We start from the raw sequence: 14,666 nt of genomic DNA on the forward strand, positions 1-14,666 counted from the left end.
TCCTCACCTGCCCTTTGTATTGTCACCCTCATTTCTCTGGCCTCGGTTCCTCCTTAGGCCTGTGACTTCGCAGGCTCCACAGACATAAGCCGCAGAATGTTTTGGAAGCGTCCAACAACCATCAAACCTTCCCAGTCTTATCAAGGAGCACCAAAAGCCTGACTGGCACCACACCAGTAATCCCAGTACTGGGGTGGCTGAGACAGAAGGATCAGAGGTTCAAGGCCAGCTTTAACAATGTAGGGGGGGGGGACTCTCAGCAACTTAGTGACACCCTGTTTCGAAACAAAAAAATTAAAAAATAACAAATAAAAAGGACTGAGGGTGTAGCTCAGAGATAGAATGCCCCTGGGTTCAATCCCCAGTATCAAAATAAAGAAATAAAAGGAGAAGGGAACAGAAAAAGAAAGAGAGAAAAAAAGAGAACTGAAGTTGCATATGGACAAGTTTGTTAGACTCTACCAGGAGTCTAACTTCATGTGACCAAACAATGTCCTTTTATAGAGCCTCTCATTCCTGACCCATACTGCGAGTTCTAGCAAATAACGCAGAGGGGAGAGATGTTCTTAATGGACTCATAATTGAAGCCTAAGGTCTAGGGATTAAAACAAAGCACCTCTGAGAAGTCTACTCAGCAACCTGAGCTCAGCCTCCCGTTGTCCTGTGGTCCTCCCTGCATCCGCCCCAACACGCTCTGTCGCAGGTCAGTGGGAAAAACCCTCTCGCCACAGAGGCCACCAGAAGCTGGGATTTCTAGGATTCATTTAGTGTCTTATTTGCAGGTGACTGACAGGATGAAGAAAGGAAAAAGGCACACCAGCATGAAGACAACAAAACCCTAACAATTTAAAACCAACCCTGCACGGACATGCGGTGGAATTCAGGGCAAGTAAGGGGAAAAAAAAAAAAAAAGGAAAAGGAAGAAGAAAAACAACAGGAATTTTCCTTTCTTTCTTTCTTTCTTTCTTTCTTTCTTTCTTTCTTTCTTTCTTTCTTTCTTTTTTAAGGGACTCTTCCTGGAGCATCCACTAGCCAGTCCTTTCTGCCTCTGGGATGTAAAGTGTTACTGGGCTGCAAGGCCTCTTGCTAATTGTGGGTTTTTATTTTTATTTCCTATTACCCTCTCGCACGCCTGATGAGATTATTTTACCGGAACTGACACAGCTGGAGCAGCAGGCATACGTGGAGCCTCTGAGGAGGTGATGCAATTTCATTTTCATTGATCAGAAATCAGCAGGGCAGTAAGTGATGGGAAATTCCATTAGGAGAAAACACGCAAGATATGAGCCTCAACTTCCTAGCCACACCCAGGACCCCCAGAGGTCCTGCCTTCCTCCGGACCAACTCCACCCTGAGCTGCGGGTCCGAAGGGTCCCCTTCCGGATGCCAAGGACAAAGGTCATGCTGCCGCTGGCTCGGCAGAGCAGCTCAAGGGAAGTGGGGCCTCAGCAGGACTCCTTGAACCAATGGCGGCCGTGCGGCAACTCTTCTCCAGGTACAGAGAAGTTTTCCAAGGACCCAGAACAGGATTCCTTACAACCAATCCACAGCTCCGCCACAGCCAGTCCTTTCCAAGTGTCAACAAATAAGAAAAGAGGAGGCCAGGAAGTACCAGATAGAAATAGGTCCCCCGGGCCACTCACAGAAATAATCCTGAAAGCACCTACCATTTATTGAGCGGCTACTGTGTGCTAGGTACTCCACATGCACATACTCAGGTCATCACCTACCCTCTGGAAGGAATGCTCTTCTCTGTTCACTCCCGGACAGATGAGAAGGCTGAAGTCCAGGAAGGTAAGAGAGAGCCTTGCGGAGGGACAGCCCGGCCTCCCACCAACAGCAAAGGGAGGCCGAGCGTGAACGAGAGCTCACACCAAAGCCTCAAGAGGAAGCGCATCTGAGAGACTGGTCCAGTTTTTCACCAAACATAACAGATGGTTTCGACTGATCTGCCTCCCTGGTCCCCAGCACCCCATCCGCAGCGCACCGTGTCCAGGGACAGAACCACAGGAGGGCGTCTCTTTGCAATGTGAAGAATGGTTACTGTTTCAGCCACTGAAATCCCCTCCAACTGTTTACCCAGAAAATACTGCTTGACTCACCAAAGGCCAAGAGAAAAAACAGCAAGGAACTACTCATGAAGATGAGTTCTACCCCGAGCACCACCAGCCAGGTGGCTCCTGTGGGCCATAACGTCACGCAAAAGGTGAATCAGAGATGCAGAAGGCACAGCCAGAAAACTAATACTGCTCCAAATATCTCCTCACCAGGAACAGGGAAAAACTTAAGTGCGTGAGAGATGACGCTGTGCTGAGCCTGAAACTTCAGTAAGCATTTACTGAGCACCTAATCTGTGGCTCAAAAGAGCAGAGAATATAAAAAACATAAGCTGAGCATGATGGTGCACAGCTGTAAGCCCAGTACTTGGGAGGTGGAGACAGGAGGATCACAGGTTCGCGGCCAGCCTCAGTAACTTAGCAAGGCCCTCCACAACTTAGAGGGAGCCTGTTTCAAAATAAAAAATAAAACAGGGTTGGGGGTGTAGCTCAGAGGTAGTCTGGTTCAGTCCCCAGTACCTAAAAAAATAAAAGACACAGACTCAGTCTCAATGAGCTTAAAGACTAGTTGAAAATAAGAATGTCACGGCCGGGCGTGGCGGCACATGCTTGTTATCCCAGCATTCAGGAGACTGAGACAGGAGGACCTTGGCTCGAGGACAGCCTCAGCTACTTAGTGAGGCCCTCTGCAATTCAGTGAGATCTTGTTTCAAAATAAAGAATAAAAAATAAGGATAGGGATGAAGTTCAGAGGTAGAATGCACCTGGGTTCCATCCTCAGAATAATAATAATAATAATAATAATAATAATAATTAATAATAATTAATAATAAGGCTGTAGATGTAGCCCAGAGGTAGGAATGTCCCTGGGTTCAATCCTTAGTACCACCAAAAAAAAAAAAATGTCAAAAAGAAAAGTCCACTAACCTTGTATTAGGTGCACAGTGTCCAAGAGAAAAGAACAAATCAATGGTCTAGAATTACTTTGTTCCAATAATTTCTCAATTGCCAAAAGTGGGGTAAGCCTGGTAGCCAAGCGGTGTCTGCAACCCTGTGTCTCTTCACTCCCGGCCAGATGGGAAGGCTGAGGTCCAGGGAGACAGGAGTGAGTCTCACAGAGGGACCTCCAGCGCGCCTTCAAATAGACAGGATGGGTGGGAATCAGACTTCAGATCTCGCAGGTTAGGGGGGAAAGAATTTCAAAGGGGAGGTAATAACGAGGATGCTTGAGTGAGAGGCCAGCCAGGCTCTCTGCTTCCTTTGACAGACAAGAATAATGACCCCAGAGAGTGCTGGCGGTTTGCTGAAGGCCAGACAGCTGGTCAGTGGTCGAGCCAGGCTGGGGGCCCGGGTGTCACACGCCACGCCAACAGCGCTGTCTCTCCCACAGGTGGCTGCTTCTCCATCATCCTTTACAATCCATGGGCCAGGCCGGGAGTGGGAAGACTGTCCCTGATTCAAGGAGTTCTGAGAACAAGACAACTGAATGTACTGTTCAGACTTAACGTGACTACCACCTCCAACCAACCGACCACACAAAAAGCCACGCCAGGGACCATCAGGTGAGTCTCAATCGCAACTTGGGATTCGATGGTGTTTGAGAATTTGTCGGTGTTGTTAGGGAATAACGCCGTTATGTTTACGCGTAGGGAAAGGATGACATCATGATAGCTTTGATTGGCTTTAACCTATTTCAGCTAAAGATAAAAAAAGACTAGATGGGGCTCGAAAACAAGTCCAGGTGATGTAGCTACGGGAGGGTTCATTCTATTCATTCTACTTTTATATAATCAGGGACGTCTTCTGAGAGAGCAGCATGGGCTGGAACCAAGCCACTCAGTCTTGAGTTGGCAAGTTCAAGGCAAGCCAAGCCTTTCTGCAAAGAAATGTGTGTTCTCCTTTGTTTAAGAAAGAAAACTTCTCTCCTGAAAACTCCCTCTGATCCAATCCCAGCTTCCTCTAAAGCTCAGTTTCAAAAATTACCCTCTCATGACTCCACTGTTCATGGGGGAGAGGGGGATAATTAGGGATTAAACCAAGGATTATCTTGCCTCTGAGCTACACTCCCAGCCCCTTTAATTTTTATTTTAAAAAAGGATCTCACTAAGTTGCTGAAGGTCTCACTAGATCGCTGAGGCTGGCCTCAAACATATCCTCCTCCTGCCTCTGCCTCCCAAATACTGAGATTACGGGCATACGTCCCTCTTTATCCTTAGAAGGTATCAAAGCACCACCATGCTGCTAATGTCAGACGAATACAGCACCGAACCTGACATGTTTCACGGTCTTAGCATATCCCTCACTGAGCAAAACTGAGCCTGTTTACAAATGTCAACAACCAAACCAGCTGGACCCCAAGTGCAATTAAGAACAACAACAGCAAAAAAGTATCCATCTATAAGTGAAAAACCAACACCTGTTGACTTAATGGGTTAAAAAGATTTTTAACACTTTGCGAGAGGTCACAAAATCAGGAGATGTTTACCAACCACTGTTTAGCAGCGCCCTGTCTTTCATCTCAGCATGAATATGCTTTATGAGTCATCTCAATTGCCCTTGTAAAGGCTGAACTGAGCAGCCTTCCTCCCATTGGGCGGCTCCTAGTGCTGACGGGCAGGTAAACGGCCAATGGTAAGCGCGCTTCTGGCCTTCCTTGGCCTCACACACTGTCACTCAGCAGTCCTCCCTCCAACTTCAGCAAACCCGCCACTGCATGGGTTCCCGGGAAAATCCTCTTCGAAACGGACTTTCTCACACTAGCATCAAGATCTGACCCAGAGCAGGGCCACACCCCGCTCAGCTCTCCAGGAACAAGACACGAGGCTCCTTCCATTTCCAGAATGCGTTCTACACCTTCAGACACTCTTCTGTGCGCTGCGCCTTTGACCTCCAGCGTTCCTTCAAACAGACAGGATGGGTGGAAATCGGACTTCAGATCTTACAGGTTAGAAAAAAAAATTTCAAAGGTTACTGTGACTGCCTGGAGTCACAGGGGTCGCACAGTTGGTGAGCAGCAAACCAAGGGCCAGAAGGGTCTCAGCTTTCTGCTCAGAGTTCTTGTCACTGTGAAGATGCCGTGGCTCCAAGAGAGTCACCAACCCTCAGAGAGACCTAGAGATAAAGACACAGCTGTACTGGTGTGCACAGAAAACCCCAAGTTTCGAAATCTTTACTTCAAAAACACTTTTCGTCTAAATAAGAGGGGGGAAATGTGAGTGCACCAAAGACCCCCCTAGACTTCCCCCCAAAAAAGGTACTTCCCTGATCATACTCAAAAGCAGAGTTATAAATACAGCTTGAGCCAGGCGCTTGTAAACCCCGCGCTTGGGAGGCGGAGACAGGAGGATGGCGCTGGTTCGGAGCCAGCCGCGCTGGCTTAAGAGACCCTGTTTCCAGCACTCTCCAAGCTGAGTCCTCAGCCATCACCCTCGTCGTGCGCTGGCTGGATTCCCTCACCATCTGGTAAGAGTATCACCACTGGGCTGCCACAAGAATAAGGAAGCACAGGCTGAGGCCTGGTAAGAGGGCAGGAAGGTGGCATCTGCTACTCAACAGAGCTGACTCCTCTACCATTTTCTCAGACGCCTCCCACAGTCCTGTGCCTCCATGAAACGTGTATTTACAAACATTATTTTTTGGTTTTTGTTTTTGTTTTTGCATAACTGGGGATTGAACCCAGGCATTCTGCCTCCAAGCTAACCCCCGTGGTCTTATTTTTTTTTTTTATTCTCTATTTTGAAACAGGGTCTCACTAAGTTGCGGAGAGCCTCACTGAGTAGCTGAGTTTGGCCACGATCGACCATCCTCCTATCTCAGCCTCCCGAATGCTAGGATCACAAGTGTGCACCACTATGCCCGGCTGTTTACATACTTTAAAAACTCATTTCCGAGATGTGGTAGATGGCTTCCCGATAGAGGCTGATGACATTCTGATGGGACAGCACCTGTGCTGCTGGGTCTACAAACGCTAAGGACCCACCTGATAGTCTTCAGTAAAGCGGGGCCAGAGGGCTAGGCCTAGCTGCAGCAAGCAGGCTTATCCCGGGAACCGCACAGGACGCATACAGTTCCCTAGACTTACGCATATTACATATTTATACAGCTACACATATATGTGCATTTTGTAAATATGTCATACATAAATATATGTATGTGTACATATACTTACAAATATACACACATATATGCATACGCATCTCTTCATTTAAAACAAAACATAATAGACTAATTCAGAAAGTATATACCCCACCACCACCACCACCACCCCACTTGCAGGATCTTACCCAGCACTCCCTGATGAGTGCGCCTCAGTGCCACCAAGCCCTCAGTGACAGGCTGTGCCTCCTGGCTTGGTCTGGGAGTGGACTCTGGTTGCTCTCCTAAAGAAGAGAGTACTATTCTTGCTGCTTCCATTTAGCAGGAAAGGGGGATGTGAATTTTGGTGGTACTGGGGGTGGAACCCAGAGGCTTTCTACCTCTGGGCTATGCTCCCAGACCTTTTTTTATATATTTTTTTTAATTTGGAAACAGGGTCTCACTAAGTTGCTGAGAGCCTCACTAAGTAGCTGAGGCTGGCTTCGAACCCATGCGAGCCTCCTGTCTCAGCCTCCCAAGCGCGGGGATTACAAGCATGCACCACCACGCCTGGCTTAAGGGGATGTGAACTTTAACCAGACCAGAGCCGGCCAGTGGCAGCTGTGTCATCTTGAGTGGCACCCCCCAGCATTCTGTCATACGACGATCGACTATTTAATCTCAGACACTCACTGGTCCATGAGAGCCTGAGTCCTAGAACTAAATGTCCCCAAATAAGTGGTTTCTCTCTGCAAATAAAATGCAGATCACAAAATACGTGTGAGAAGAGTCCCTGAGAGCTGCGGCCCTGGCTGAACACAGACCATCCTGTGCCCCACAGGGGGCCGAATGCGGAGTTGGGAGGAACCCTGGCCAGGCCCAAGACAGGGACTTGATGCAGGGTTTTCACTCTTCCCAGGCAAATTCCCAAGTCACAGTTGAAACCCCACTGCCGTAATTGTTTCCTACGCTGTTTCTGCACACAGACACAAAAAGATGCCTTTAAAAAGTTACATCAGCTTCCAGACCCACTGTTTAAAACTCCCCCTTCTCCAGGGCGCTTTGAGATAAAAGCTGTGTTTCCCTCGCTGGCGAGCTGTCAAATTCCTGCGCTCGCTTGGGCTGCGACTGGAGCCGTCTCCCACCCAACCGTGGAAGGCCTGGGCCCTGCCGGCAGAGCAGGGGTTAATGGAAGCTGACCGCAGCACAGTTGTTAAGGTAATCAATACCACTGAGATACTTAAGCAGCATAAGCCACAATATTGATTGCCAAGCAGATGATAAAACTGTTTATTATGATAAGTGCAGGGTCCCTGCAAGATGCTTCTAGTGCTTCCTAAAGCTGTTTACAAAACTAAGGAAGATTTGCCATTTCAAGGTCTTTCATTTTAACCATCTCTCCCCCCCAAAAAACTCACACCCCCTTGCCCACCACCAAAAAAGCAGGCCTCGCATCCAGCAACTGCGTGCAGAGGGATGGGGTGGGGCGTGCCTTCCAGAACCCTGAGGACCATCCTCTTACTCTGGCCCTGCCCCCAACTCCAGGAAAGAGGACGGAAGCAGAGCCGTCAGACACTCAGGGTGTTCATATTTCCTCCTCGGGGCCCGCCATGTGGATAATTACGGGGTTTTATCGATGGAGGGGGGCTGCTCAGGGCTCCTTGGGCTGACATCCATTTGTTACAACACATTTAAGAACCACACCACCTTGGTTGGTAATTAAAACTTCTCCGGAGAACTTGGTGGCCGTGGAACTAACAGAACCTGGTCAAACATGGATTCTAGAATGCACTTCCAGCGGGGAGACGCCAGAGTGTCCTTGGCGGCTGAACCGGGCTTGGGCCTCCGGTTCTGTCGGTTCTGTCATGCCCAATGCACTGGCTTCATTTCCTTAACAGTGGAAATTAACTCCTTGTTGGCCGCAGTCACACAGCCATCTGCTCTGACACTCGCTGCGACACCACAAGACCAACTGGAATGCGGAGATTCTTCTCAGTAGTAAGCAGGTATCTTGCAGGTAGCAGAATGGTCTTCAAACTGCTCCTGGGAAAACCACTGGGAGCGGGCGTGGTGGCGCACACTTGTCATCCCAGCATTTGGGAGGCTGAGACGGGAGGGTGGCGGTTCGCGGACAGCCTCAGCTACTTAGTGAGGCCCTCCGCAACTAAGTGAGACCCTATTTCAAGATAAATGATAAAAAAAAAATAGGGCTGGGAGCCGGGCATGGTGGCGCACGCTTGTAATCCCTGCACTTGGGAGGCAGAGACAGGAGGATTGCACAGGTTCGAAGCCAGCCGCTCTGGCTTAAGAGACCCTGTTTCTAAATTTAAAAAAAAAAGTATAAAATAGGTCTGGGAGTGTAGCCCGGAGAAATAAGGGCTTCCAGGAACCCCAGTACCACCAAAAAAAAAAAAAAAAATAGGGCTGGGGATGTAGCTTGGAGGTCGCAAATGCTCCTGCGTTCCATCCCCAGACCTGGAAAAAAAAAAAAAATCTGGTTCCTGAGATGAAGTGTGGTGGCTCAGTCCTACGCAATTCCAAGACACTGATAGTGCAGTTTCAGAGCAGAAGAGAGGATAAAAAGAGCCCCAAGTCTTCAGAAAAAACAGAAGACAAGCCCCCATCCCTCACTCGACCCTCGATAACTCTGTCCCAATCTATAGCGGCCAAGGGGATCTTACCCAGAGAGACTCTGACCGGACTGGCCTTCAAAACCACGTTTGTAATGTGGGGAGCACTACTTCTGGGGAAGGTGGGCCAAAGCGTGGTAATATAGAAACAGCCCCTTTTCTTTTTTTCTTTCCCCACTCAAAGCATGGAGAAATTGTTCACAAGAACACGTGCCTGGCCCCCGGCCTAAGCAGGGAAGCCTGTAGCCTTCCAGGTTTCCTCCAGCTGCACGAGCAGCCAGGAGGTCACTGCCCGCAGAGCCTGCCTGTGCACACACAAGCGCGGCTCAATTTCGTGGGCTAGCAGAGACACGCAGCTCCTCTGGAGGCACCTGGCTCTGCCCCACCTACTCCCAATCGCACAGGAATCAGAAAACTGGAGCCAGCTTTATGTAAAGCATAATCCTTTTGCCAAAGACCTTGCCGTGAACTCACAGATACCACAGTATGGCTGGAAGGGATGCACCCAGGATTAGTTTAACCTGGTTACCAGGCTCTTACAAGAACTACTTGGCAACCAGGGATGGCCAGAGGAAATCAGAGACTTCCCCATTACTTCATTTCATGAACAATACACTCCCAGGAAAGGGCCAAAGGATAGAAAAGTCACTGACAAAACTCCAGGATGGACACCTCACTCTTCCACCTGTGTCCACGGGATCTGTGACACCTCCCAAGATTTGATACTGAGTTTCCTATTAAGTATGACTAATTCTGCTGCTACCTTGTAACCTTACTTGTACACACCAGTTGTGTTCTTACACACACGCACACACACACACACAAATATATATATATATATACCCTAAGAATGATACGGTCCACACTTGGAAACCCGCCCGCAATGGCCAGCCGAGCCCGCCTAAGTGCTAAGAACCATTTAGGAGCATTGTAAACCATTAAGGCCATTAGCTCTAATTTGACCTCAACAAAATAAATCAACCTGCTAGGAACAAATTTAGAAGCTTTCCAAAGTCAAGTTCTCAAAGCCTGAAAGGCTCAATGCGGGGCAGGGAACACGTGGCCACCCGGAGCTACTTCTACTCCATCTCAGACAGCTCAACTGGGCCCAGGCCCTGGCCTCCCTCAGTCCCCTGGCCCAGGAAGCAGAGAGTCTGGCCAGGACATCTGCAGATCGGAACCCAGTTGCCACTGCTGTTTAAGGGGACACCCGTCATTCTCATCTCCCCGGAACTGAACGTCAGCTTTTTAGCAGTAGGCAGCTCTTGGGAAGCATTTTCAAGATATTCCCGAATGGCTTCCCATGATGCTGCCCGATTCTCAGCAACCAGCCAGCGCCCACCCGGCCTTTCTTGTCGTTGAACGGGCAGGTAGTATATACATTAAGAACCACGACTCTCCCACATTAACCCATGTGTTGATGTCGTAAATAATTTCTGCAACGAAACTTATAACGCATCAGCACATGCTGTAAATCTAAATTGCAAAGCCCGCTGTGATTGTTCATCTTTATTCTCGGCTGATAATTCCTCACTGCATTTTTTAAAACTGATGGCGCTGCCCTGATGAAGAGTCAGAAAGTGCACGGGCTCAGGCTCCCTCAAATTCCACCCACTGATGGGAGAAGAAAGCTGAGAACACGCGGACGATCAATGGGGCGCCAGCGCGCAGAGGTCGACAGCCCTTTGTTTGTTTAAATGATAAAAAAAAATGAACCATACTGTGTAATTATTGCACTCCTCTTTGCGGGGCACGAGAAAGAAATAAACAGCCAAGGTAATGGGGGGAACAAGTTAGCTGTAACAGGAGAACGAGGGTGAAGCACGGAGTGTTCTATAACCCAAGAGTCTGGATGGCTAAAAGCTGAGTAATCCTTTCCAGCTCCACCCTGCACAAATTTCCAGGTATCAAATTATATGTTAATTATGTGAATGTGAAGTTATATGAGGGGAAGTGGTGTTAGTCAGCACCCGGGGGGTGGAAGTTCAGTAAAACTTTAGCTTTGTATAAAGCGAGTTTCAAGCACCGGCCTGGGGCTCCTCGGAGGAATCTGGAGTCCAAGGCCCAAGTTCTCTGCGCACACCTTTCCCTCCCTGGGCTCCCCGACTCCCTAGCTGAACCCTTCTAACTTGGCCCAAAGGTTCTTTTCCTTTCTGTGCATTTGTTCCAGGGATCAAACAGAGCTACATCTCAGCCCAGTTCAGATTCAGCAGTTAAAAGACAGGGGAGTGGCCTTCCACTTCATGTGAGGAAGGAGACGGTGCTGACCCTCCCAGCGCCGGCCCCGGGGCAACATCTGAGGGTTAGGTGGCATGGTGTTCTGCCAGGCCCTGGCCTCTGAAGCTGGAGACGCATCGTACCTGTGAAGAGATCGGACTCAGAGTTCTAACACAGCTCCAAAGTCTGTGCGGCCCGCTGCAAGAACGTTATCAATACCACACACTGTCCCTGCCTCCCCTTCGCCAGGCCCAGCTGCGTCCTGATCTTGCCCTGATTTGAAGATGGGGAGCTGTGGGAAAGTCCAGGCCTGTCCCAACCAGGCGAGTCAAGCAGATGGATGAACACCAGCACCTATGGCACTATCGCAGCTGCTGAGGGGCCCTACGAGACACCCACCCAGAAGAGCTCCCTAGCCTCCCTCTAGTTAAACAATTTTGGGGGGAGCGAGGGTGACTGGAGGTTGAACCCAGAGGCATTCTAACTCTGTGCCTTGCCCCTAGCCCCTTTTTTATTTTTGAAACAGGGTCTCATTAAGTTGCTGAGTCTCACTTAGTTGCTGAGGCTGGTCTCAAAGCTGTAATCCTCCTGCCTTAGCCTCCCAAGTACTGGGATTACAGGTATACACCGCCAACAATGTTCTGTGAATAATACACTGAAGGGGTAGACATAGAAAAGGCGCTAAAATAACACCCTGAAGTGGGTCAAAAACAAAGAAATCCTATACACAGGAGAGCAGGTAGTATTAGTATTGGGATAGCATTAGTATCATATATAGTATTAGTGACGTGGTGTGTAATAAAGTATATGGTATATAGTACAGTGGAGCGTAGTAACAGTGACTCAGAGCTTATGCTACAGGCTGGCAATACAGCAAAAAGGCCATTTTAAAAAGCTACAAGTTCTTTTTTTTTTTTGCGGGGCTGGGGATGGAACCCAGGGGCATTCAACCTTTGAGCTATACCCCTGCCCTATTTTTTGTTCTTTATTTTTGAAACCGGGTCTCACTGAGTTGCAGAGGGCCTCGCTACTTAAGTAGCTGAGGCTGTCCGCAAACCACGATCCTCAGGTCTCAGCCTCCCGAATGCTGGGATGACAAGGGTGCGCCACCACGCCCGGCAAAAAAGCTCCAAGTTCTTAATGGCTTTGGGCCTCAAGCTCATCAGATGTAGAATGGGCACACAGATTCCACTTGCCCTACCTGGATCCAAGGGTTACTGAGACCTGCACGGCATCATATTTAGCACAGCACACCCTTAACAAGTGTTAGCGGTTAATATTCACACATACAAACAAAGAACAGGTTCTCATTTCATCTGCTTAACAATCCAACAGAAATCCGATTTTTTTCTTTTCTTTTTTGGTATTAGAGATAGACCCCAGAGGCTTTCCACCTCAGAGCTATACCCCCAGCCCTATTTTATTTTTTATTTTGAAACAAAGTCTTGCTAAGTTGCTGGGGCTGGCCTGGAATCTGTGATCCTCCTGACTCAGTCTCCCAAGGACTGAGATTACAGGTGTAGGCCACCAGGCCTGGCATTTTATCCTCATGTTTTGTTTTTTAAGGATCAAAGAAGCAGAGAGACGACGCTTGCAGGCACACATTTCAGGAGACAGCCAACAATAAGCCTGAAAGTAAGTAAAGTCGCTCCCTCCTCCTCTGAAGGGGATGGGTGGATGTCCACACCATCCAGTTACTGAACTTTAAATACACCGCTTCCTCTTATATATGCACACCTACGCTAGAGTTTATTTTATAAATCAGGCATGGTAAGAGATTAGCAATAATAACTAATAGCTAAATAGAACAATTCCGAAATATGCTGTCATACCATTTATTGGAAACTTACAAACTATTTCTGGAATTTTCCATTTACGATTTGCAGACTAGGGATAACAAAAACCGTGGAAAGCAAAACTGCAGACAAGGGAGCCTCCTGTTCCCAGACTTCAGCCCGGGGTCTCACCATTTTCTCGTCTATTGTGTGTGCACCGCTTGGCCCTGGGCTAGAGGGTTCTTCGTGGTATGTGGGTGGCTTGGGGAATTCTGATCATTATCCATTCAATGTGCATTTGACCCCACAGAACCGGTGCTGTTCAAAGAATCACAGAATCATCTGTGATTCTTTGGATATCAGTGCTTGGGATGATGTGAATAATAGATTTGTAAATAAGGAAATAACAACGGTACAGGTGGTACAGAGAAACAACGGAACAGATGCCCCCAAATTCAGGAAGGGAGGAACTGATCTTCCTAACGGAGTCAACTATGAAGTCAAGAAGGGCCCACGGCCTGACTCCCTCTCCACATCTTTCCTGATCCTTGCTGAACTCGGCCTCCCAAGGTAAGGGCTTCTCCGCCTTCCCGCGGGCTCTCTGAGAAAGGTCATGTGAAGGGTTATCAGCCACTGTGACCTCTTCAGTCGTCAATAGCACCAGGCCTCCCCCACCCCCAGCGAGGACCCTGCGGCCGGGCTGGCCCCCAGCCTTCCCCCATTACTGCCTCTCTCTCAGCACAGCTATCACAAGAGGGCTGCGGAGCGAGAGGACCTCTGGCTGACCTCTGCTGACAGGCTCCGCGCCCCCTCTGTACACTGATCTAATGCGAGGCGGGGTAATTAGCGACCCAGTAGTAATTGCAGCTTCTAACTCTGCTGGACCAAGGACTGCAAAAATTCCCCCGGGGGTCCCTGCTGGGGACCCCAACCCACTCAGAGGCATCTGCTCACACTGCTGAAAGGAAGGACTCAGCAACATTTCTGAGGAAGGCCGGCACTTTTCCAAGGTTTTAATTAAAGTGGGACTTGGGTAAGGAGTCAGAAAGCTACAAGAGGAAATCAGTAAATACAAGAGTGGCTCCGGGAGACGTCTCTGGCCTGCCTAGAAGAGTCCCCGTTTAGGAAAGTGCACGCTCTCGAGGTAGACAGCCACGCGCAAGCAACTTTCATCTCGGCCACGGAAGGAACAGTGTGTGGCCTTGGACAGGCATCAGAACGAGATGCAACAGGGCAGGGTGCCCAGGGGCAGCACCACTGCTTGGCGGGCCTGCGCCCTCCCCTGCAATCCAGCCCCTGAGCCCCTGGACACGAAGCCAGGCCTCTCCCCAAAGGGCTAGTATGCCTTCACGTTCCGCCTGGAAGATGCCAGACGCAAGCTGTGAAGCCAGCCCTAAGAGGTCTGCACTCTAGTCTGCTGGGATTTGGTAATTCCACCAGACCCGTCCAACAGGCCCCCTCCACCAGCTGCCTACATGCGTGTGACACCATTTGAGTGAATGCACAAAGTCCCTGCTGTAAGAGAAGGGAGCGTTTCCGCGTAGAGCAGATGGCGCTCCCGGTGACTTTTAAGTTAAACCCCACCCCTCGCTCCAACAAGACAGTGGGAGACACCCCGAAGCAGAGAAGCAGCTTGGGTCATCTTTCCCAAACCAGTTCTTTACTTCTCAAGCTCGCCTCCTGCTCCACTGTCTTTCTGCTTTCTGTTTAAAAAGCCCAGCCAGGCACAGTGACACTCACCTATAACCTCTGTTCTTAGAAGGCCTCAGCAACCTAGCAAGACTTTTAGCAAATTAGCAAGCCCGTTTCAAAGTTAAAAAAATTAAAAGGGCTGAGCTGAGCGTGGTGACGCACACTTGTAATCCTAGTACCTGGGAGGCTGAGACGGGAGGATCACAGGTTCATGGCCAGCC

The sequence above is a fragment of the Muscardinus avellanarius genome, assembly GCF_963383645.1.
Source record: "Muscardinus avellanarius genome assembly, chromosome: 10".
Taxonomy (NCBI): Eukaryota; Metazoa; Chordata; class Mammalia; order Rodentia; family Gliridae; genus Muscardinus; species Muscardinus avellanarius.